Raw genomic sequence first — 24,210 nt, forward strand, 5'->3', positions numbered from 1 at the left:
AACGGGACACAGAACACAGGCCGGGGGACCACCCAGCAACAGCAGGTTTGGAAGGAGGAGGCAAGGGGGAAGCAAGGCTGTCCCAAGTACCCCTGTGAGCCACGAAGCCACCTGCTAAGGGATGGGCTATTAACATCTCTCGCAGAGATCACCTGGCCCAGATGCTAGCCCAGACCCCATCCACCCTGACAGCTGTCCACCCACCAGCCCACCCGACAACAGGATGCAGGGTCTTCCCAGATTCATGCCGCTGACCCTCGACTGCAGAACCAGAGACATCAGCCCCTTTGACCACACACAGCCAGCTGTCTAGTCCCCATCACCACCTCAGGGCTGGGGATGGACTCCACAGGCTGTTAACATGCCTGGGGGGACAGGGGCTTGGGTGCTGCTGGGGACAAGCCAGGACCACCATGCCAACCACGGGACCAATGAAGCATCTGTCTGCCCCCAGCACACCAATAAAAGGATGCTTGGGAGCCCCCTCTTCAGCCCTGGACCAGGCCCAGGGCCCAGCAGAGCCACTGGCCCAGCCACAGGCAGGAGCAGGTACTGGAGCCCGGCCCAGCCGCACTCACTGCTGGGGAAGAGCACAAACCAGCCTCCCCTCCTCCTCCAGCCCAGTCACCTCCCAGGAATGTGGGGCCTTCTAGAGAGGAGAGAAGGGCAGCTCCCCATCCAGGCCCAGCCTCCCCGCCCTGCCAGGCAGACCACCCCTGCCCTCAGGGTGACCTCAGAGCCTCACACCTCACCAGCCCTGATCCCTCCCTGGCCTCAGTTTACTCATTACTCTATCAACCCTGACAAGCAGTTCCCATGCCCACCCAAGCAAAGCGGTGTGATGGGAAGAGGCCTCAGCATTCAGGGTGTGCTGGGTCCCTCTGAGCATGGGGAGGTAGGGTGCAGCCTAGGCTCCCCAAACCTTCATGTCCTGTACCCCACTAACAGGAGGGCTCCCTGGAACACCAGCTGGGAAGCAGTGACCAAGTAAACTCCAGAGACCCTTCCGGCTCCCTCACTCTGACAGAGCTAGGACAAGAACTCACCAATGACTATGGACCCATGTGTGGGGTCTCCCTCTGGGTGGAGTCGGGTGGGGGGTACCCACTGTCCCATGTGGAACACGTGACACCCCCTGCATCTGATGCCTTGCAAAGGACAAGCAGCTACCATCCTCATTTTCCAGGTGCAGAGGCCACGAGGAACAAAGTGTCCCCACCACCAGCAGGTGAGCCTTCCAGCCCCTCTCCCCACTACCCAGGCCCACCCCACAGGTCAGTCTTTAGGACCCAGTGTTTCTGGCCACCCTGGGCAGAGCTGACAGCCCCAGCCTTGGAGAGAAGCTGGCAGAGACTCAGAAAGAAGACGCCATTCCCAGTCACACCACTCTCCCGACGGCTCTCCGCAGCGCAATCCTCGGCACGGCCACAGGGCCCCTGCTCACCACAGCACCCCCATGGGACAGTGCTCCCGGGGATGGCCCTGAGCCAGGGGGAGGACCCAGCCACTGTGTGTGACCAACAGCCCAAGATGGGCACTAACTTGTTCTCTGCCCTTTGCTGCCACAGAACCATTCAGGAGGTGGGTGCACCTTCAGCCCACCCGCCTCCCCCTGCTGGTTCCCACAGGGTGAGCGAGGAGCTCCCAGCACTTCCCTCTCCATGAGATCACAATCGGAGGAGGGATGGGCTGGAACCCAAGTCCACAGCTGCCCCGTCAGCCTCAGCACCTTCGCTGGGTGCCCCTGCTCCTGTCTGAGCAGTCCGCCCCCTCAGATACAACTGGGGTTTCACACCCACCTCCCAGTAAGGGTTAAAGACAGTGATCAGGCTGGCAGGTGGCATCAGGAGAAGGGATGCAGACAGGCCATCCCACAGATCGCCAGCAATGCCCCACCTGCCCATAGCCAGCACCTCACCTCAGGACCCACAGACCACCATCCCCCACATCGGGCCACCTGTAGGCACAGACGGGTGGCCACACACCCATGGCCCCAGACCAAGGGGCTGCCCCTGACAGACCCATCTGTTGAGGTTTACCCCAAATCCCAGGCAGCTATGCAGAATAAAATACACTGCAGACCACCAGGCTTCGTTGGGTTTTTCTTTTAAATTTCAAAATAACAATATAACACTCTTAAAAAATCTTTTAGACCATCCAGTAATTCCAATGGAATCTATCCTAAAGAATTAATTCTAGGCTGGGCGCGGTGGCACATGCCTGCAATCCCAGCAATTTGGGAGGCCGAGGCAGGTGGATCACCTGAGGTCAGGAGTTCAAGACCAGCCTGACCAACATGGTGAAACCCCCATCTCTACTAAAAATATAAAATTAGCTGGGCATGATGGCAGGCACCTGTAATCCCAGCTACTCAGGAGGCTGAGGCAGGAGAATCACTTGAACCTGGGAGGCAGAGGTTGCAGTGAGCCGAGATCGCACAACTGCACTCCAGCCTGGTGACAGAGCGAGACTCCATCTCAAAAAAAAAAAAAAAAAGAATTAATTATAATTATGAAGAAAGCAGACAGTGGCCAAAACTGGAAATAACTATTTGTCCAACAACAGCTGAGGGTTCTACCCTGTCATCATTAAAATGATGTTTAGAAAGTTTCTCTCCTAAACAATATGGAAAAACACTTAAAATGCCAGTGGAAAGAACTGGACACAAAATGACATGCACAACGGCTGCGACGTTTAAAAATATCCAGGCATTGACGTGAGTTCAGGAAGGAAGTCCACAGAAATCCTGACTGTGAGGCTGCTCAGATGAGGGAACCAGTGGGTTTTTATTTATTCACATCGTTTCTTGTTAATTTTCAAATAATCAACTTGTAGTCTAGTTCTGAAATCCTTCTTTCAGAAAAAAAGAATGGCCGGGCGCGGTGGCTCATGCCTGTAATCCCAGCACTTTGGGAGGCCAAGGTGGGCGGATCACCTAAGGTCAGGAGTTCAAAACCAGCCTGGCCAACAAGGTGAAACCCCCATCTCTACTAAAAATATAAAAATTATCTGGGAGTGGTGGTGGGCACCTGTAATCTCAGCTACTCAGGAGGCTTAAGCAGGAGAATTGCTTGAACCCAGGAGGCAGAGGTTGCAGTGAGCCGAGATCACGCCACTGCAGTCCAGATGGGCGACAGAGTGAGACTCTGTCTTTAAAAAAAAAAGTGGGGGAACGGATTAAACTCTTGCACCTTCACATTACATGCATGGCCACCCAATGAAGCAACAGACATTTTAAACCCACCACCCTGACCCTCTCCCCACACTCAGCTCCCTAGAAGAGCTCTCCAGGCTGCCAGGAGCCAGTGAGCCGGGCGTCAATCACCCTTGGGTCAGGAGCAGGCACTCTTCAGACAGGAAGAACAAGAGCGATCTGGGCACTCCCAGGCGGGGGGCTGGAGGGAAGGAGACCCCGGGAAGGGCCGGCTCCCCGGGAGGACCGTCCTTCCTGGCAGCCTCAGAACTCGTGATCCCGCTGGGTGCCTGCAGACCCCAGCCTCTTGGAGATGAGCGGGTAATTAAATTAATCCCAGGGTTTACAGTAATGAGTGCTGGAGCCACAGGGGAGGGGACATCATTTCCCAGCTTGGCTGCCTGAGGGCAAAATGAGGGAGGTGACCCTGGGCTGGCCTGGCCAAGGGGTCCCCTGGGGTGCTCCCCTAACCCCTCTGGGGGCTATTGGACCAATTCTGGGGGATTCCCTATCCAGCTGCCAACCGGGGGCGGGGGGAGGGTGTCTCCCTACAACGTTCTTGTGTCCAGGAGCCAGACCTGAGCCCTCCTCACCCCGCCCTCTTCATGGATCCCTTGCTCCCATGAGGAGGGGGTGGGGGAAAGCTGTGCAGCATGGTGGGGGGAGTCACAGAGCCTGCAGGTCTGCCAAGCCCTCCCCATTGGCGCCGTGCCGGCTCCATCCCGGATACCCCGCACTGGGTCCTGCCACTGGGATCAGGACTCACTGGCCTTCTGGGAAGCTGTGAGGCAGGGGCTGCGTGGTATTGCCCCTCCTGGCCTGGTTTTCACACTGGCAAGATGATGTCACCTCCACCTCCCCTCCAGACTTTGCTGTGTCCAGACAGTAAGAACTGGGGGGCCAGAAGCCACGTCCCATCACCTCTGTGACCTTCCTTCCCTAGCTCAGCACTTGGCACACAGTCAGCCTCCAGAAAAATGTCTGCAGCCCTAATAGGAACTCATCCCTGGAGGGACCTGTTCTTAGCTGCCTCCCTGGCTCCGTCCCACCATCTCCCACCAGAAGGAGTAGGTGCAATGAGCTCCTCAGGAGCGCTCAGCCATGCATGTGACACAGCACCCCGCACCCCAAGCTGGGGAACCCCAGACAAGCAGCTGCCGAGGCTACAGGGGGCAGAGCATCCTGGGCTCTGGGCACACGCTCCTTGCATCTGACTGCGGTGCCTGATGCTCCTGTCTCACACACGCCTCCCTACGATCTTATATCTCAGGTTGGGTGCAGACTCAGAGAGGAGGAATCAACTTCACGTAGGTTATGTGGGTGGCAACCCCAGGAAGCCCAGGTAGAGGGGTAGAGAAGGGAGGCAGGGAAGGGAAGAAGCCAATGGAAGGGGTGTCCACTCTGCCGGTGAGCTCTAGGGCTCGGAGTCACCCCACCTGTCCAATGGTTCACTGGGAGTATTAACGTCCCAGCACTGCCCAAGAGGAGAATGGACAGGAAGGTCTCCTGGGCAGAGCTGCAGGTGCCAGCAGGCGATACAGCCGTGGGTTCAGAAGCAGGAAGTGCTTCAGGGATCAGGGCTGGGCATCAACAGTGTCTGTGACCACTCAGGAGAAAATATGGTTTATCCTCTCTCCATAGAAGGTGGAGGCTGGGGGCGAGGGAGCTGCAGTGACACACAGGGACACATGGTGACACATGGTGACACACAGAGCCTGACTCTCCAGTTGCTGTGCACCCTCCCCAGGTCTGCCTCCCAGCCCCTCCCCCTGAGCAAGGCCCTACGGCATGGCTTCCCAGCCCTGGTCAATTTCTGCAAGGTCTGGGGCCAGGCAGGCTTGTGGCAGGTCATTAGCAGGAGACCTGGCCACTCCAAGCCGCGGGCTTCCAACGGGGCTCCTGCCCAGCAGCTCCATGGGCCCTGTGCAAGACAGCTGATACCACTGTTCAGCGCAGCAGCTTGGCTGATTAAATCCCCTTCTCCTTCCACTTCATTAAGAGGGGTCAGCTGCAGCCTCAGGGCTGGTGGCTCCATGGGGTGGAAGGGCCTCATTAAACGAACACGTACTTCCCACAAAGCGCAGAAACAAGGTGCAAAGGTGCACCAAGTAACACAGGCAAGGCAGGGCCAGGGAGAACCGGGCTCCAGGATCTTAAGCCAGTGCTCTTGGTACCACCAACTGCGGGGAGCTCCAAGCACCAGGGACACGGACGGAGATGCAGATTCCAGAAAAACCCGTCCATAACCACATTCATCTACCGAACAGCAATCGTGTGGCTTACACACATTAGTCCTCAACATTCCTCACCGTGAGGCAGGTGACCAGGCCCCCCCAGTTTACAGATGAAGAAACTGAGGGTCAAGGAGGCAAAGTGGCAGCCACAGACCCAGGGAGTGGTGGCCTAGAGGCTCCGGGTAGCAGCCGGCCTCCTCTTCCCAGGCAGTCCTCCCCACCCTCCAGCTTAGCACCACCCATCCTGGGCTGGAGGCAACAGAAGGGCCACACTGGCCACACGTCCTGCAGTGCCCCCTCCTACCCAGCAGGCACTAGCCCTTGGCCGCTGCTTCATCCCGAGGTGGCCACTGCCCGCATGCCAGGCCCAGCGGGTCCTGCAGCTGCATGTTCCTGGCCGCCCTACACCTCTGAGGCATGAGCACTTCGGGTTTCCCCCAGCAAGGCCTGGGGCGCTCTGCTTGTGTGGGTTCACCAAAGAGCCCTGTGAGCTGAGCCAGCAGAGCCTGGGGACGGCCCCATCTTCTCGAGGGACTTGAGAGATACCGCAACTCCAGGCCTGCCTACTCCCTGGATCCCAGCATTCCAAAGGGTCACCAAAAGACGGAAATTCTTGGAGAGCAGAGAGAATCCTCTAATCTGAGACCCAAAAGGAGTTATCGATTTCATCACAGTCCAGGCTACCAGTGGGGTGGTGAGTTGCCCATCACAGGGGGAGAGAAAGCAGCAGCTGAACAGTCTTTCTTTGGGCAGAAGCCTCTGGAACAATGAAGGTTCCCAGTATGGCACAGGAAGCTGCTTACCTACCCCAGTGCCAGAAGAGCTAACTCTGCTCCCCCAATCTCCACAGGACCCTGCCAGGCAGAACCCCGTCTTACAAAGGAAAAAAGGAATGCTCAGAGTAGATGAGTCTGCCCAAGGTCACAAAGCCAGCCACCCACAGGACCAGCGGAGGTCGGCGGGCAGGGGCAGTATATTATTGGTCAAAGGCACATCCCTTCCTGTGAGGGACCCTTGGCCTAATGAAGGAGCTGCAAGAATAACCACATCTACTGCAACGCAAAGAGTGGAGCAAGGAGACGCAGCCCAGGAGAGAGGGGCAGAGAACAGGGGTGTGCTGACCAGGAGAAATCAGGGCCTCCTTCCTGAAGGAGATGACACTCGAGCTGAGCACTGAAGAGCAAGCAGGACTCTGACAGAGTTTGTGAGGATGGGGAAGACGAAAGGCACATAGGAGCTGAGGGCACAGCCTGAGCAAAGGCAGGGAGGTGGAGCCACAACAGGTCCAGGTACACCTGTGCTGTGCCCCTTAGCATCAGTGGCCATGCCAATCCCAGCTGACACCAGCTCCTGGAAGGGATCACAGCTCTCGGAGGGGCAGGCTGAATGTGAAAAGGCATTATTTATGGATGAAGGCAAGAGGCCTGAGAGGGGGCATCGGGTTCCTGTGAGGACAGCTTTTGGCAGTGGCTGCATGGAGCCAGGCAGGCCTCAGTGCCCACAGCCCACAAATGGGCATGCAGGGTGTTGCAGGCCGAGGCAGCTGGCTGCAAGCTCAGCGATGCCTTCCAGTGCCCTGGGCATGGGAAAGAGTTCTCCCATCCACTTGGGGCATAACGAAGAGAACCATCTTTCCCATTCGCACACACACATTTTGCTGTGTACCCACCATACACCAGCACACACAGAGCACAACCCCATCACACCAAGCTGACGAGGGACATCCTGTAACTGCTACCACTGTGTTATCGACAAGGTGCCTGCGACTCGACGATGTTAGGCAGCAAGGCCAAGGTCACCCGGCGGGAACCTTGCAGGGCTGAGATCTGAACCCGGGTCTGTCTACAGCCAAGGCTCTCTCCATCTAACTCGCAGCTTCCACACCAACCCCGGGGTTCTGGCGCACTGACCCTGGGCCTCTCAAGACATCATCTCCACGGTTGTCAGGGCTGCTCATTCTAAGCTTTGCCTGGCAAGGAGGCACAGCAACTTTCACCTACTCCCCCAGCAAAGAGACCAAGGTTCCGAGGGGCTCCATAACTACCCAGTCACAGAACTCATAAAAACAGGGCTAAAATTTGAAGGGTGTGTGTGTGTGTGTGTGTGTGTGTTCCCACACTCAGGGCTCTTCTGTGTGTGTGTGTGTGTGTGCATGTTCCCACACCCAGGGCTCTTCCAGACAACCCACTGAGGCAGGGGATGGGGCCTGGGAGACAGCCTGACTCCCCTCTCCCAGAGCAGAAATTCTCTTCGTGATGCAAGGTGACTTTCAGGGCCCAGGCTCCAGGGAGCGTCACTCTGAACTCCATTATCCTTGACCCATCTCTCCTCTGAGACCTCGCCTCCAAGGGCACCAGATAAGCGCCCAGCCCCAGATGTGAAAAGACTTGATGTTAGTGAGGTTTTCAGTCTGAGCCAAAGACCCCACAGCCTCTGAGCCTCGCCAGGTCACACGTGGCCTGCAGGCTGGCACCAGCTTCTCCTGAGATCCACCTCCATGCCCGGAGACATGGCATCATGGGAACCTAAAGTCCCACCTCATGGATGCATGCAAAAACGGAGCTGCCACGACCCACACTCTCCATCTCACACTCCCACAGCCGGATTAGAAATCAAACATGCCGAGGACACCCTTCCCAGTGCCTCCAGGGGAAAAAAGTAGCTAGAGAAGAGGAAAACAAATGGCTGCCCTAATGAGAATGAAATCTCCTGGTGCTGGCCAGTCAGCCTACCCCAATGAGTGCACGCCTGTCCTCTCGGTGTCATCTGTCCCCTTGTGAGCCACTCTGCTCTGGGCTGGGGACTCCCACACTGGCTGCCTGCCTCTCCCACACATCGGCTGCCTGCCTTTCCCCAGCTTCAGAGGCCACTGGGCACCCAGCATTTAATTCCAGGAAAAGCCACGAGGCTTCCCAATGACACTGCAATCTGGAGGGAGCAGCTGAATGGAAAGCCCCGCTCTGGCTCAGTTCATCTAGAATGTGCCCTACTTTGGATCTGCCTGGGAACCACCAGTGTTCTCAAACCAAAACTCAAACTCATTTCTCCATCCGCTGCTTGGGAAGCCTGACAAGCCAAATGAAAACTGTGTAATTGCTTCAAATATGGGGACAAGGGGAAAAGAATTCCTTCCCTGTGCCTTCAAGGCCTGCATGCATCTGGAAATTGACCTGTATGTGTGAGGGGGTGGTGCAGGTGTCGGCACTGTTAATGCCCATCACACTCCCCTACCAACCCCAACTTCACTGCTGAAGTTGGGAATCAGTGACAGATCTGGACTGTGTGCAGACATCAGCTAGTCCCGCCCGGGAGAGACATCTCACCACACAGCAGTCACATCACATTCAGCCTGCAGCTCCCAGCATCAGGCTGAAAGGTATGCCCTCCTGGCTCCTTGGGGAGCTTTTAAAATCTGATCTCTTCCCCTGAGACTAACTGGACACTCTAGGGGAGGGACCTGGGCATCAGTTTGCATTTTAAACGCCCTGTGGGTGATTCTAACTTGCAGCTCTGTGGTCACTGTTCCAATCATCCAACTCCCAGCCTCCAACTCCGAGGGACCCTTTACCCTCCTGCCCCTGACTATTAATTAGTGGAGCTGAACTCTGAAGCAAAGGCAACAAAAGCTAGAGGGATTATGATGCAACTAATTGCGCAGGACTCAAGTCTGCATGGGGGGAGAATAAACAACCCTTACCGAGCCCTAGAATGCAGGTGCCAAAGCCCCCGGTAGCATAAAGGGGAGACCTTTGCTGGTTTCAGGAGAAAGTGTGTGGGGGCTGCTTTCATCACTAGATGTCAACCAAATCTCTATCGAGTGCCAGGCTCTGTGGGAAGAGCCTGGGGGCCAGGATGATGCCCTGCCCCCACAGCTCTGCCCCGGAGCCTGCTTTCCAGCAGAGTTAGTAAGAACAGTGGGGAGGCGTGGGAGGGGTGGGACATCTCAGCCACATGCAGAGGTGGGAGGTGCAGCAGGTGGCGGCGGCTCAGGAAACAGGGAAATCCAGGCGTGGCTGGGTCATCACAGCCAGCACTGGGAGAGCGGCTCAGGGAAGGCACTTCATCTGCGGTGAGAGGCAGTGGTGGGAATCCAAGGCCCTGCAGCAAGAGAAAGAGGGGGCTCTGGGCGGTTCCATCTGGCAGCAGCAACACATCTGGACTGTGTTTCACTGAGGCAATGGAAACAAGAATAAATCCTCACCAGCCAGGTGGTAGGATTCCTAGGGCAATGGGAGTTCAGAGAAGACAGCTCTATGTGCACCAGACTCTACAGGAAAGATAACATAGCCACGTGGAGAGGCAAGGTGGAGCCCGGAAAAGACCCACACACCTGGTGTGTGGCCATGGTGCCGGCGGGGAAAGAACAGAGTGCTTCATGAACAGGGCTGCAGCAGCAACCAGCTGTCCACCCAGCAAACAGTAAAACTCTATCTCGGCCTCACACCATATACAGAAAACAGTTCCAGGAAGGTCAGAGAGTTCTATGTGAAAAAACTATTTTGACCAGGCACAGTGGCTCATGCCTATAATCCCAGCACTTTGGGAGGCCAATGTGGGAGGATCGCTTGGGCCCAGGAGTTAGAGACCAGCCTGAGCAACATAGTGAGACCCCATTGTGATTTCTTTTTTTTTAATTTTACACTTTTTTTTCTGAGGTCAGGCATGGTGGTACATGCTTGTAGGCCCAGCTACTCAGGAGGCTGAGATAGGAGGATCACTTGAAGCTAGGAGTTCAAAGCCGTAGTGTGCTATCACGCCTGTGAATAGCCACTGCACCTCAGCCTGGGCAATATAGCAAACTCCTGTCTCTAAAAATAATAAAATAATAAAAATAACAAAAACTTGGGCTTTTCTTATATTACAGGAAAGAAGTGAGACACCAAAGATCATATACTGTACGTTTCCATTTATATAAAATCTCCAGAATAGGCAGATTCATAGAGACAAAGTAGATGAGTAGTTTCCAGGGGCTGGTGCAGGCAAGGAGGGGATAGGGGGTGACTGCTAATGGGAACGGGGTTCCTTTCTGGGGTGACTAAAATGATCCAGAATTAGATAGTGGTGATAAGTGTGCAACTCTGCGACTGTACTGAAAACCACTGGATTGGCTGGGCACAGTGGCTTACGCCTGTAATCCAGCACTTTGAGAGGCTGAGGTGGGCAGATCACCTGAGGTCAGGAGTTCGAGACTAGCCTGGCCAACATGGTGAAACTCTGTCTCTACTGAAAATACAAAAATTAGCTGGGTATGGTGGCAGGCACCTGCAGTCCTAGCTACTCAAGAGGCTGAGGCAGGAAAATTGCTTGAACTCAGGAGGCGGAGGCTGTAGTAAGCCAAGATCGCGCCACTGCACTCCAGCCTGGGTGACAGAGCGAGACTCTGTCCCAAAGAAAAAAAAAAGAAAACCACAGGATTGCATACTTTCATATATATTTGTGGGTATATATGTGTGTGTATATATACATATATACACATATATATATAGACACACACATATATATACATATATACACACACACATATATACACATACATATACATATAGCATACTTTTAGTTTGTGAATTCTATCTCCATAAAGCTATTATTTTAAAACAAAGAGAACATTTTAAAGAAATAAAAATAAAAACTTGAGCTTTCAGGTAGAAAAGGATTTCTTAATCAAGAAACAAAAAGAACAAACCATGAAGGGAACGACCATGAAACCCGACTATATGACGATTACAAACGCTGCCAGAGAGTGGCTAGGTGAGCAGAGTTGGACAACAAGCTGCCATCCGGGAGGAGCCATTTGTAAGTCCCCTCCCAGATAAAGGATCATACCCAGAATCCCTAACATCAATAAGGAAATACATGGGAAGGGGCAGAGGTATAGGAAGAGGAGAGCCACAAAAGACAAATCCTGGATAGCCAAGAAGTATGTGAGGAGACGCCCAACTGCAGGTGTCATCAAGGAAACCCAGTTCCAACAATGAGATGCCACTGGATTGGCGGAGAGTAAAAAGTGGTCATGCTGTGTGACGGTGCACACGTAAGAATGGGCCGCACAGGGGATGCTGATGATCGGCGCAGTGGATCAGAGAGCAGCCTGGCGCAGTTTCCTGCAGCTGAAGATGCTCACACCCTTGACAAAGCCCAGCACAAGCGCCCAACGAGACAGGCACAAGACCGTGTCTGCCAACACCAGCTGTACTAGTGAAAACTGTAAACCACCCAAATGCCCTCCCCAGGAGACCAGACAAATTGTCGTTTAACCCAACAATGAAATACTGTAGCGAGATAAAAATGAACAAACAAGAGCCAGGCAGAGGGGCACACTCCTGTAGTCCCAGCTACTCGGGAGACCGAGGCGGGAGGCGTGCTGGAGCTCAGGAGTGTGAGTCCAGCCCGGGCAATCTAAAAAAGACCACCTCTAAAAACTAAAAGCAAAAAAACCCAAAACCAAAACAAAACAAAAAGATGAACCAAATACATCTCAAAAACACGAAGAGGATAGGGGCAAGTCACTGAGGGACACACAGTGCGATGCCATTTCTATAAAGTCTGAAAACCTGCAAAGCATCCTCACATTGTTAGAGGCTTGCCAGGCAGGAGAAATTTTTAAAAACTGCACGAGAATGCTGAGCTCCGATTCTGGGCCTCAGCTCTCCCTGGGAAAAGTGGGGGAGGGAGGAGGATGACACACAGGGTGCCTCCGCTCCACCTGCCAAGCTTGATTTCTTAAAAGGCAAAGATCTGAAGCTAAAATGCTTATTGCTGACAGTGTGATAAAGGCGGGCTGTGGAGTAATCGCTGTCTCATTATTCTCCAAGCTTATTGCTTTTTATCTATTTCTTAATAAGAAGTAAGTTAAAGGAAGAAAGTCTGGGCGGCACAACAGCTGTTCTAGAAAAGATGCTGGAAACTCCTCATGTTGTACCACTTCCTCCCCGGGTCCCCATTCCTGGGATGCATATGGAAATCCCACAAACACCCCCAGCAGTGACCTCCTTGGGTGCCACCCACTCCCAGAAGGAGTAGCCCAACAGCAGCAGTTGAGAGCCCTGGGGAGATGAGGGGTTCACAGGCGTCCGGCTGGAAGGTGGTGGTAGGAAGCCACCCACCAGCACACAGAGGCCAGAGCAGGCCCCCTCTTTGCCCCAACCTGCTCTGTGACCTTGGACAAGCCCCTTCCCTTTCCCAGGCCCCAGAGAAATGAGGGCAGGAGGCCCAGATAACTCAGAGGACTCAGAGGGCAGGACAGGAATGCAACTAGGTCTCCTGCAAGACAGTGTCCCCGAAATTAGGCAGAGCGAAGCAGACCTGCCCGGTTAGAAGCAAGATAGGCTCAGTTTGAGGACAGCAAATTGGGCTTCCCGCGTTTCACATAAAACTAACAGCAGGGTGATTGTTGACCGAAATCATCATCAACAAGCCTGGCTTAATAGTGCCATCCTCCCAGAGGTCCTGGGGAGGATGCATTCTTCCAGCCGTGGAGAAGGACCAGCTCCTTTCATGCGCAGGGCATGTTGCAAGAGGAGATAATTGGTGCTGAGCAATGCAAACAACATAAGCTGTGTGCCCGTGAGGGCTGCTGCGATCTCTGTTCAGAAGAGGCAGTGTAGTGTGGGGGAAGAAACTGGGTCAGGAGTCCCAGCCCTGGCAGCGCCCTCCATGACACACTGGGCCTCAGTTTCCCCAAATGACAACACAAGGGCCTTGTTCTGGATAAAGTTCTCAGCCTGGGCTTGTGAACCATAGTCAGCAGAATAGCAACCCCTCAAAGATGCCCCCACCCTAATCCTCAGGATCTCTGAATGCTATCTGACCTGGCAAATGGGACTTTGCAGATGAGATCAAGGTTATGGAACTCAAAATTAGGAGGAGATTAGTCTGGATTATCCAGGTGGGCCCAATCTAACTGCATGAATGTTTAAAAACAGAGAGCCTTTCCCCGCTGAGCTCAGAGGGAGATGTGATCACGGTGGGGTGGCCACTGTAATACTGAAGATGGGGAAGGGGAGAAGCTGGACAGACAGGGAAGCAGGCTCTCCCCTCTGGCCCCTAGAAGGGAACGCAGCCCTGCTGATGCCTTGATTTTGGCACTTCTGACCTCCAGAACTGCAAGAGAATAAATGTGTGTTGTTTAGGCCACCAGGGTTGTAGTCATGTGTGACAGCAGCCATAGGAAACCAACACAAGAACTACAAGTCATGGCTGTGTGACTTTAGGTTGCTTGCTTAGCCACTCTGAGCCTCGGTTTCACTTAAAAATGAGATAAAAACCCAACCTTAGGAGGCTGCAGTGCAGACTAGGAGAAGACCAGCTCCGAAAGCCCTGGCACAGGACCTGGACTTAGCAGATGCTTCACAAAAACTGCCCTGTTCCCCGACTGCTCACACTCTAACTGTCCGACCTTGATGGAAAGGAAGGGCCAGCTGAGGCCTGCACGCTGCCCTCTGAGCCGAGATACCAGCACCAGCTGACCATGGGGACAGCGGTACCATAACAGGCCTGGGGTGCCCAGGCCACACTCCTCCAATGCATGACTGCCCACCTGGGTCCAGCTCGACCAAGCTGCTGGCACCAGCCTCCATCACCAATCCAGCAAAGGCTACCACATCACTGCCAACATTACCCAGTGCGGGCATGCACACTGCAAGGTGATCCAAAGCCAATGTGGTATCACCCATACAGCGCATGGACTCTTCTCTATTCTAAAGTTGAGGTTTTGTAGAGCATGAAGTACTGGAACCACTAGCTGCTTGTGACATAATGACAAACCAAGACTAATTCCATATGTGGGAGAGGAGATGCCCTCCCAGCCCTAACGGAGTCCTGGGGTGGGGTGAGGGTCACAGCGTGCACGGAGCACTGGGGCTGGACAGACACTAGAGATTGACCACCAAGTTCACACCACCAGTATGCGCATCCTGCCAGAGGCCACACGGGATTGGAGGCAGTGGGGGGAAGGTCACATGAACAAGCAAGCAGGTGAGCAGGTGAATGAGTGAGCAGGTAGGTGTGCAGGTGAGCAGGTGAATGAGTGAGCAAGTGAGTATGCAGATGAGCAGGTGAATGAGCAGGTGGGTGTGCAGGTGAGCAGGTGAATGAGTGAGCAGGTAAGTGAGCAAGTGAGTGTACAAGGGAGTGTGCAGGTGGGTGTGGAGGTGAGTACGTGAGTGTGCAGGTGGGTGGGCAGGTGAGTGCGTAGGTGGGTGAGAGGTGAGTGTGTAGGTGGGTGAGAGGTGAGTGTGCAGGTGGGTGAGAGATGAGTGTGCAGGTGGGTGAGAGGTGAGTGTGCAGGTGGGTGAGAGGTGAGTGTGCAGGTGGGTGAGCAGGTGGGTGGGCAGATGGGTGAGCAGGTGAGTGAGCAAGTGAGTAAGCACGCAGCAGGCAGGTGAGTGCAGGCTGAGACCGGACTCCACCAGCCAGGCTCAGCCTCCCACTCCCCAGCAAGCCCCCTCCCTAGGTCAGAGCCTCTAGGGAAAAGGGCTCAAGAGACAGCCCAAGCCAAATTCTAGCAGACAGGTGGGACCAGCAACAGCAGCCAGGTCCCAAAAGAAGAAAGGAAAGCAGAGGAAAAATAAATTCCAGGCCCCGGGCCCATGTGGCAGTGAGGACCTGAGGCTAAGAGGAGGCCAAGGAGGATGGCCTTGGTCCCAGACAACCTGGAGGTCTCATCTGAAAGCCTCAAGGGTGGGCACTAACCCTGAACCTGGGGGTCCAGGTGGGAGGCTCAGGAGGGAGTGGAGGAGGCGAAGCTCCTCCCAGGCCCGGCTAGCCTGCGCCCCAAAAAGCCCCAACGTTGATCAGGCTGTGAGCCCCCTCTAGCTGCCCCTGCACCACTGGGGAGGAGGTAGGCAGGACCTGGGCCACACTGCTAGGGGTGCTGCAATCCTGCCCTACAGCCCAAGCATTCTGCGGAGGCTGACACACCTGCCCTCCACAGGGGTCTCTGGGGGCCTTCATGAGACTGACCCCAGCAAGGCAGGACCAGGTCCTTGCAGGGAGGGGGAGGTGCAAACCTGAGCCCCACAGTGCTTCAGAGAGAGCCTGGGCACAGAGTCAGCAGGTCTGTGCTGGCTGAGTGTGTTGGGCAGGAGTGTCTCTGCCCAAGCCTCAGTGTCCCCTCAGTCCGGTGGGACGAGGTCAGACTCTCCAGACCTCTCAAAGGGAAGGCCAGGCACCCTGACAGCCCCCTTCTGGAGAGGGGCCTGACCAGTTGAAGGTGCTGGCACTGACGGAGCTGTTGGTGTCTGAGGTGTGGGAGGGGTTGCCAAGCCAACCTCCACCCAGGCCCTCCCCATCCTGTCACCACTTCACGTGCTCAGCTGCCAATGACCCATAGGCCAGGCTGCCTTTCACCCAGTAAGTGCAGCTGGAATCATCGCCCTTTGGACCCAAGGTTCTCCCCGCAAGCGGGCCACGAGCTTCCGGGGCTCAAGGGTCACCTGCTCACCTTGGGCAAGGCTTGGAAAACCCGGTGCTTCCTGCATGGCTCTTGGCACCGTGACATCACTGGGTGACCCAAAATAGGACTAACAGACCAGGAGCTCATTGTCCTGCTGGCCAGGGACTTGGTTACCCCAGGCCACCGGGGATGGCCTGGGGGTGTGGCCCTCAATGGGAGAAGGACCCTAGGCTTCCCCTAGCAGTGCCAGATAGAAGGGAGGAGAGGCCTGGGGTCAGCTGGGCCTCTGTAATCACAGAAACACTGGTCTCACATCACAGCTGTGTGACCTCGCACCAGTGACTGCCTGTCTCCGAGCCTCTCATGTTCTCATCTGTAAATGGGAAGGATGAGGCCCCCTCACTGAGCCGCCGAGAGGATGCTGGATAGATTCCAGAACACCCAGGCCAGAGCCCTGCAGCTCAGGACATGGGGAGAGGAATGTCACAATCTTCTCGCAGGCCCTTCGAAAGTCTTCACAAGCACAAACTCCGGGTTCAAATCTCACACAGGGGCCACTAATTCCCTGTGTGGTTTTTTGTTTGTTTGTTTGTTTTTGAGACAGAGTCTTGCTTTGTCGCCCAGGCTGGAATGCAATGGTGCGATCTCAGCTCACTGCAACCTCCGCCTCCTGGGTTCAAGCGATTCTTCTGCCTCAGCCTCCCGAGTAAATGGGACTACAGGCACGTGCCACCACGCCCGGCTAATTTTTGTGTTTTTAGTAGAGACAGGGTTTCACCATGCTGGCCAGGCTGGTCTCGAACTCCTGACCTCATGATCCGCCTGCCTCGGCCTCCCAAAGTGCTGGGATTACAGGTGTGAGCCACTGCACCCGGCATGGCTCTTGAACACGTGGCATCCCTTAGCCTCGGCAGCGCCTCTGTAAAGGGAGGCTGTTCAATGACTGCATGCCGAGCCCCCAAGGGCACAGATGCAAAGCCCTGCACAGAAGCCCAGGGCTGGGTTGAGCACCTGCGGCGGAGATATGGCAAGGACCCGAGGCTGAGGGCAGAGTCCACCCACGGGAACAGCTCCCCTGAGCTGTGCTGGGGACGGTCCCTTCTCCCCATGACCTCAAGAGATGGGCTCAAACTTGGGGGACAGAGGGTCCAGGGTCCTGCCTCTCCCATCCCAGGAAGCCACTGATTCTGCACTCTGGGAGAGTGCAGGTTGCGGGAGGGACAGGACCGTGTCTTGCTCTCAGAGCTGCTGCAGACCCTCAGACCCTCTCCCTGCCACCCAGTGTGGTCGGCTCCACTTGCTCCGTGAATCTGTCTACACTGCTTTCCTGCCTGAACTCTCCAGAGCCACCCACCCCAGCTTCAGTCCCCTGCCCCATGCCCTCAGCCCACACCCTCAGCTCCAGTAACTGAAGAGGACTGTGGCCATCCCAGCACACGAGCTCCCCCATGGCACTGTGCTTCTAACCAAGCCCGGGACTGTGGCCATCCCAGCACACAAGCCCCACCACGGCACTGCACTTCTAACCAGATCCTTCGTTTCTAGGGAGATACACCCCCACCCAGCCTTGGCCACTGTGGCAGGCAAGGCCTCCGCCTTAGTGTGCCCGCCCGGCACAGCAGAAAGCCTGGCACTGGAGTGTGCATGTCCCTCTGCAGGCTCCTGCAGGGCTGTGTCTGGCACAGCGTGATCTGCAGCCCCAGCTGTGGCAGGCGGGCAGGGGGTTAGCGCATGCTGGCAGCCCGCACATCACTGCATGCTGCCAGCTCTGAGCAGGTGACAGCAGGAACCGTCAGCCTTGCTGTCAAATGAGGACCCCGGTCAATGGGAAGCCACCACCCACAGGCCCAGGTCTGACCTGGTCCCCACCCAGGCTCAAGTTCCTCTTCTCAGGTTGCTCCAGCCTTTCTGCAGGATCAACACCTAACTGGGCTCTCAGAAAAGCCAACGGGCATGCCTGAGGTCCCACCTCGAAGCTCCTCGTCATAAACGGGGCACAGGGCACCCACAGTGAGTGGAGTGGAGTTCATGACTCCTGGTCCTACCACCTCCTTGCTGTGTGACTCTGAGCAGGTTTCTTTCCCTCTCTGGGCCCCAGAGCACCTCTCTGTACAAGGGAGTTGAGAGCTTCCAAGGACCCTTCTGGCAGCACAGGTGGGCACAGGTGGGCACAGATGGACACAGGCCCATGGGGGCCTCAGGTCTGGTGCCTGCCCACAAGACTGTGTTTCTTTAAGAAAGGTATGAGCAAGAACAGACTTGAAGGTCAGGGGAGAGCCAGTGCCAGGATGAGGTCAATGTTTGGTTACTGATGAGAACAAACAGGCCTCAGTCCTGCAGAGGGTGGCCTTGCTGGAAGTGAGACGGGCGGGACAGGGTGCTAGGGAGCCTCCCTCTGTGTAATCACACCCACAGGTGAGAGGTGACAGCCCAGCTGCTGAGAACTGCCCCACGGCCAACTCCTGGTCTCAACAGGGAGGATGGCGTGGGCCCTCAGAGCCTCATGGGACGGGACAAGTGGGCCTTAAAGGTCAGCCTGTCCCCACCTGTCCTACCAGCAGGACGACCTTGGGACTCTAGGGTGTCCGCCGGCTTGTCCAAGGCTACAGGTCAAGTCAGTGGCATGGCCGGGGTGACAACACGTGCCCTGGCCCCGCCCCACAGCTGTCCTATGAGCACACACACCTGGGCCTTCAAATCCCTTCTCCTCCCTGGCACACAGCCACTTTTTTCTCCCAGGCCAAGTGGCAATAATGATAATAAGAGCCAGGGATTACAGCCCTGTTGGATGAAATAAAAATCCTGAGTCCACGCTGATAAAAAGGCATCCATACATAGGTCACTGAGGGAAAGGGGAAGCGGCCCTCCCAGGAGAAGGCCAAGTATTAAATGTGGAAGGAGGTGGAAGGACGGGAGAAGTTAGAAAATCAGCATCGTCACCACCAGACAGCTAACTGTGGGTGCTGAGACAAGTGCGTGTCTGCCTGTTGGAGACCAAGACATCTGCTAGTCTCCAAGAGCCTCCCGCAAACCAGTTATTACTTACAGAGATTTGTATGCTCAGCTTACAATGGGGGACCCTCCCAAACCACGTGATCAAGTTCACACCCCAAGATGCACACCTCAGGTGCCCCTGATCAGACACACGTCCCTTGTGGGCTGTTCTTGCCCAAAATGCACAGCCTGAAGCTAATGACACGGAAACATCAGACAGCCCGATCGGCTGATCTTCTACCAAAGAACCGGTCTGTACTGTCGATGCAGTTGGAAAAATGTCAATGTAAAGAAAGATTGAGACACAGTTCCAAATGAAGGAAAGCTAAAGAGAGAATGGACCACGTATGATCCTGCATTAGAAAATAATCACTCAGGCCGGGTGCAGTGGCTCACGCCTGTAATACCAGCACTGAGAAGCCATGGAGCAAGGATCACTTGAGCCCAGGAGTTCAAGACCAGTCTGGGCAACACAGCGGCATCCCGCCTCCACAGAACATTTTTAAAATTAGCCGGGCATGGTGGTGCATGCCTGTAGTCCCAGCTACTTGGGAGGCTAAGGCGGGAGGATCACTTGAGCCCTGTTGAGGTTGCAGTGAACTATGATCACACCACTACACTCCAGCCTGAGTCACAGAATGAGACCCTGTCTCTTAAAAAAGAAACTTGCTCTAGAGCATCATATTGGGACAAGTATTAATAGTATCAACGTTAAATGTTCTGATATTGATCATTTTTTGTCACTATGCTATATGAAAGTTCTCGTTCTTTTTTTGCGACAGTATCTCACTGTTGCCCAGGCTGGAGTGCAGCAGTGTGATCATGGCTCACCTGAAACCTTGAACTCCCAGGCTCAGGCATCCTCCCACCTCAGCCTCTCAAACAGCTGGAACCACAGACATATGTCACCACACCCAGCTAGTATTTTTTATTTTTACTTTTTTGTAAAAGTCTCACTATGTTGCCCAGACTGATCTCAAACTCCTGGGCTCAAGCAATCCGCCTGCCTCAGCCTCCCAAAGTTCTCGGATTACAGGTGTGAGCCACTGTGCCCCGCTGAAGTCCTTTTTCTTAAGAAATGTGTACCAAGGTATTTCGTGTGAAAGGGGTGCGTTAACTCTAACATCTCTAAAATAGTTCAGAAAAAAAAAAAAGTCCAGAGAGAGAATGATAAGCAATGAGGTCAAAACAGTTGGCAAATCGAAATGAATGCTATATCAGCACCTTTTGTACATTCTTGCCACTTTTCTGTAAGTTTTAATTCATTTCAAAAGAAAAGAAAAATCTTCACCTCCATTTATAGAACCACGTGGGAGGTGTTATGCTGAGCACTTTACCTCTGTTACCTTCTCAGATCCTCACGGTAACCTTCGGAGAAAAATGCAATTATTCCTATTGAAAAGGGGGTAAACTGAGGCTTGCAGAGATGAAGAGACTCATCTAAGATCACAAAGAAGAAAGTGCTGTAGTCGGGATTTGAGCCCAAAGCCCTTTCCCAAGGCCCAGGCTCTAACTCACCAGGGCACGTGGTCTCAGAGATCGTCTACCAGGTACAGCCCAGGCTGTTCTCGGCTGGAGGAAGAGACAAGAGCTGGGTTAACAAGGCCAGCATCTGAGGGATGCTGGTCCCTCGGCCACTGCCTGGCTCACTCTGTGACCCTGGACAGGTGAGCTCACCCATCTCCCCGTCTGTGCCATTTCCCCATATAGAAACTAGGGTCATCTTCTGTCCATCTTTAAACATCTGCCAGCCCCAAGGCAAAGGCTGCGTCTGGCTCTTCACCGAGTCACTCCTGCGCCCAGCAGAGGTGAAGCCAGGCTGGAAGGAGACAATGGCTCAGAGAAAGGAATGCCCAGGGTACAGGTGGCTCCCACGTGGCTCACACATGTAATCCCAGCACTTTGGGAGGCCGAGGTGGGTGGATCACTTGAGGCCAGGAGTTCGAGGCCAGCCTGGCCAACATGGTGAAACCCCGTCTCTACTAAAAATACAAAAATTAGCCAGGTGTGGTGGTGCACGCCTGTAATCCCAGCTACTTGAGAAGCCAAGGCACGAGGATTGCTTGAACCCAGGAGGCAGAGGTTGCAGTGATCCAAGGTCGCGCCACTGCACTCCAACCTGGGCCACAGAATAAGACTCTGCCTCAAAAAAATAAAGAAAAGAAAAAAGAAACAATCACTATTTTAGTCCACACCCTTCCAAACATAACATAAAATAGCCGAAAGGATGAAATATCACAGAAGAAAGTGCGTGTGCAGCTTAATCTTAGGGGAAAAAAATATCAACCAGGTCCACTTCAGTGGTCTATTTAAGTAGATTCTGGAAAGACCTGGACAAACCTCCACAGTTTCTCAGGGTCTCCTTGAAACCACGAGGTTTCCAGTGTGGACTGATGGCAGAGAACTCAGCCATGTGAAAGCCACTGGCCTTCATCATCTGCCCAACAGCAGAAGAGTCACTCCACCTCCCTGCCACCTACCGTAGCAAGCCGAGCAGTGTCCTTCCAAATTCATGTCCGCCCAGAACCTCAGAATGTGATCTTATTTGGAAATACGGTCTTTGCACATGTAGTCAAGGTAAGGTCCAGAGGAGACCACACTGTATTAGGGTGGCCCTAAATCCAGTGACTGCACGTGAGGTCAAGAGTTCCAGACCAGCCTGGCCAACATGGTGAAACCCCACCTCTACTAAAAATACAAAAATTAGCCAGGCGCAGTGGCAGTCACCTGTAATCACAGCTACTCGGGAGGCTGAGGCAGGAGAATTGCTTGAACCCAGGAGGTGGAGGTTGCAGTGAGCCAAGATTGCGCCACTGCACTCCAGCCTGGAGACAGAGCGAGACTCTGTCTCAAAAAAATAAAATAAAAATAAAAATAATTAATCCAATGACTGGTGTCCTTGTAAGAGACAGAAAAGGGCAAACGGAAACAGAGGAGGCCGGGTGGAAAGAAAGGCAGACATGGGAGAGATGAGGCCACAAGCCAAGGAACACCAGGAGTCATCAGAAGCAGGAAGAGGCAAGGAAGGTGATGTGGTTTGAATCTGGGTCCTCACCCAATCTCATGTTGAATGTATCCCCAGTGCTGGAGGTGGGGCCTGGAGGGAGGTGACCGGATCATCCGGGTGGTTTCTGATGGTTTAGTGCCACCCCCTATTGCTGTTCTTGTGATAGAGTTCCTCTGTGATCTGGTTGTTTAAAGTGTGTGGCACCTCCCCGCACTCTACTCCCCTCTTTCTCCTGCTCCCGCCTGCAAGACGCACCCGCCTCCCCTTCACCTTCCTCCATGATTGTACGTTTCCTGAGGCCACCCCAGAAGCTGAGCAGGTGCTGCCATGCTTCCTGGACAGCCTGCAAAACTGTGAGCCAATTAAACCTCTTTTATTTATAAATTACCCAATCTTAGGTATTTCTTTACAGCAATGCGAGAGCAGCCGAATACAGGATTCCCCCCGAGAGCCTCCAAAAGGAACTGGCCCCGCTGACACCTTGACTTTGGACTTCTGGCCTCCAAAAATGTGAGAGAACAAATTTCTGTTGTTTTAAGACCCCTAGGGTTTCCCACATGATCGTTTTGCTGTGGCTGCCGTCACAAATGACCATCATGATGTGGCCATTCGTGGTAGTGCCATAGGAAGCTATTACACCTTCTCTTATAGATGTTTAAGGGTAAACATGACATCGCTGTCGAGAGAAGGCTAAGCAAATTCCAGACGCACTTCGTCACCCCCCACATTTGCCATCCTGTGCACCATTCTGCCTCATTTCCCAAAGTGACTTCCATGGAGGTAACTCGGAGCCACCTGCCATAGCCTCCAAACCGATCACAACTTCACCAGCCAGCAGTCTCCTGTTAACCAAAAACACTGCAGTGAGGAAGGCTGGCTGTGTCTTCCATCAGGGAGCAACGTGCCCATGTCTAGCAGCCAAGGAGTTGTTAAGGAAATTCTAGTTAACCCGCTTGCAGGGTTGTGATGTAGCCACTGACAGGGTGGCTGCAGACTAAGAGGAAAAATGCATCTGACGCAGCGTGGACTGAAAAAACCAGATTCCACATAAACCCACAGCAGGCGGGCCCGCAGCCAGCACACCCCTGCCCGGGAGAGAACACACAGATCAATCTCAGGGGAAAGAAATCTTCCCAGCAGAGGCCACGGGACTGGGCTGCATGGGTCTGGGTTTTTCTTCTACATTTCCCCATCTTCCTAAGCTTCTCTAGGGAACACATCCCCTTTGAAATTTAAAAAAAAAAAAATCAAACCTGCACCTAGGCCCCACTCACCCCCTGCACACAGCCAGGTGTTTTTTCCCTCCTTGTAGGAACCTACTCACACTAACTGCCCCCTGGATAGATGCTCCCTGGACACCAGGGAAAGGGACCCAGGACCTTTCAGCCCAGAGTGGCCTCCACCAAAGGCTGCCCTCTTAGCAAGGAAGGGGGTCTGCCCACCCACACACGCAGCCCTCATGCCTGCCTCATGCCTGCGGGCACCAATGCTGCAGCCAGGGCTGGGTAGGGTGAAGGGGCAGCCAGGAGGTGGGAGGGTCTGGGCCGGGAGAGCCTAGGACAGCCCATGAATCTTCTGGGCCTCAGTTTTCCCATCTGTAAAATGATAAAAACCACACCCTCAACGAGATCCCTGGGAGGGATGACTGCTCCCAGCACCATCAGTGGAACCTCAGGGGAGGCAGGAGAGCCATGAGCACTGCACACAGAGACTCCAGGGCACCTGTATGCCAGGCGCCAGGCCCGGCCCCAGCACTGCTTCTCTATTCTCAGAGCAGCCCGCCTCACAGGGGAGGGGCTGCGCAGGCTCTGTCCACCTGGGCATTCAAATGCCACTGGAGGAGGGTGCAGAGTGGGCTGTGCTCGCTGGGCCCGGTGTACTCAATGCACGCCTCCTCCCTGCTGCCCCAGCCCTATGGCCTAGAGAAAGGTCTTGAGGGCAGGGAAACAGGTGAGAGAGTGGCCGCCTGGGTGGAGTCGCAGAACACCAAGCGAGCAGGTTTGTTCATCAACAGCCACAGCCCACCTCTGCCCAATACCAGGGCCCATGGGAGCCAAGCCATCTCTGCAGAAGGGAAGCAAGGTGTGGAGAGGGACGGGCCTCCTCAGAGAACAGGGCTCCCACAAGGCCTCCACCCCCAGGCCCACAGGCAGCCTTGCCAGGGTAAAGCTGCCTGTGTCCACTAGAAGCCTGGGCCGGGCCACAGGACAGTTCCCCTGCCTCCCTCAGTCTCCGCAGGGCAGGGCTGCATTTGCAGAGAGGGCTCTGCTGCTCCCTTCGGCAGAATCCACAAGCCACTGAGTGCTGAAGCCCCACCCACTACGTGCATGGGGGGTGCCTGCTGCCACACGCCTCCAGGGCTCCCGACAAGCCACATGGCCATAGCGGC

General features: G+C 54.7%; 1 protein-coding gene across 4 annotated transcripts in view; it reads right to left on the reverse strand.

Annotated features, from left to right (window-relative positions):
* Positions 1–24,210, reverse strand: part of CCDC85C (coiled-coil domain containing 85C) — a 92,179-nt gene that overhangs the window by 25,121 nt on the left and 42,848 nt on the right. The window lies entirely within an intron of this gene.

The sequence above is a fragment of the Gorilla gorilla genome, chromosome 15 (genome assembly GCF_029281585.2).
Source record: "Gorilla gorilla gorilla isolate KB3781 chromosome 15, NHGRI_mGorGor1-v2.1_pri, whole genome shotgun sequence".
NCBI lineage: Eukaryota > Metazoa > Chordata > Mammalia > Primates > Hominidae > Gorilla > Gorilla gorilla.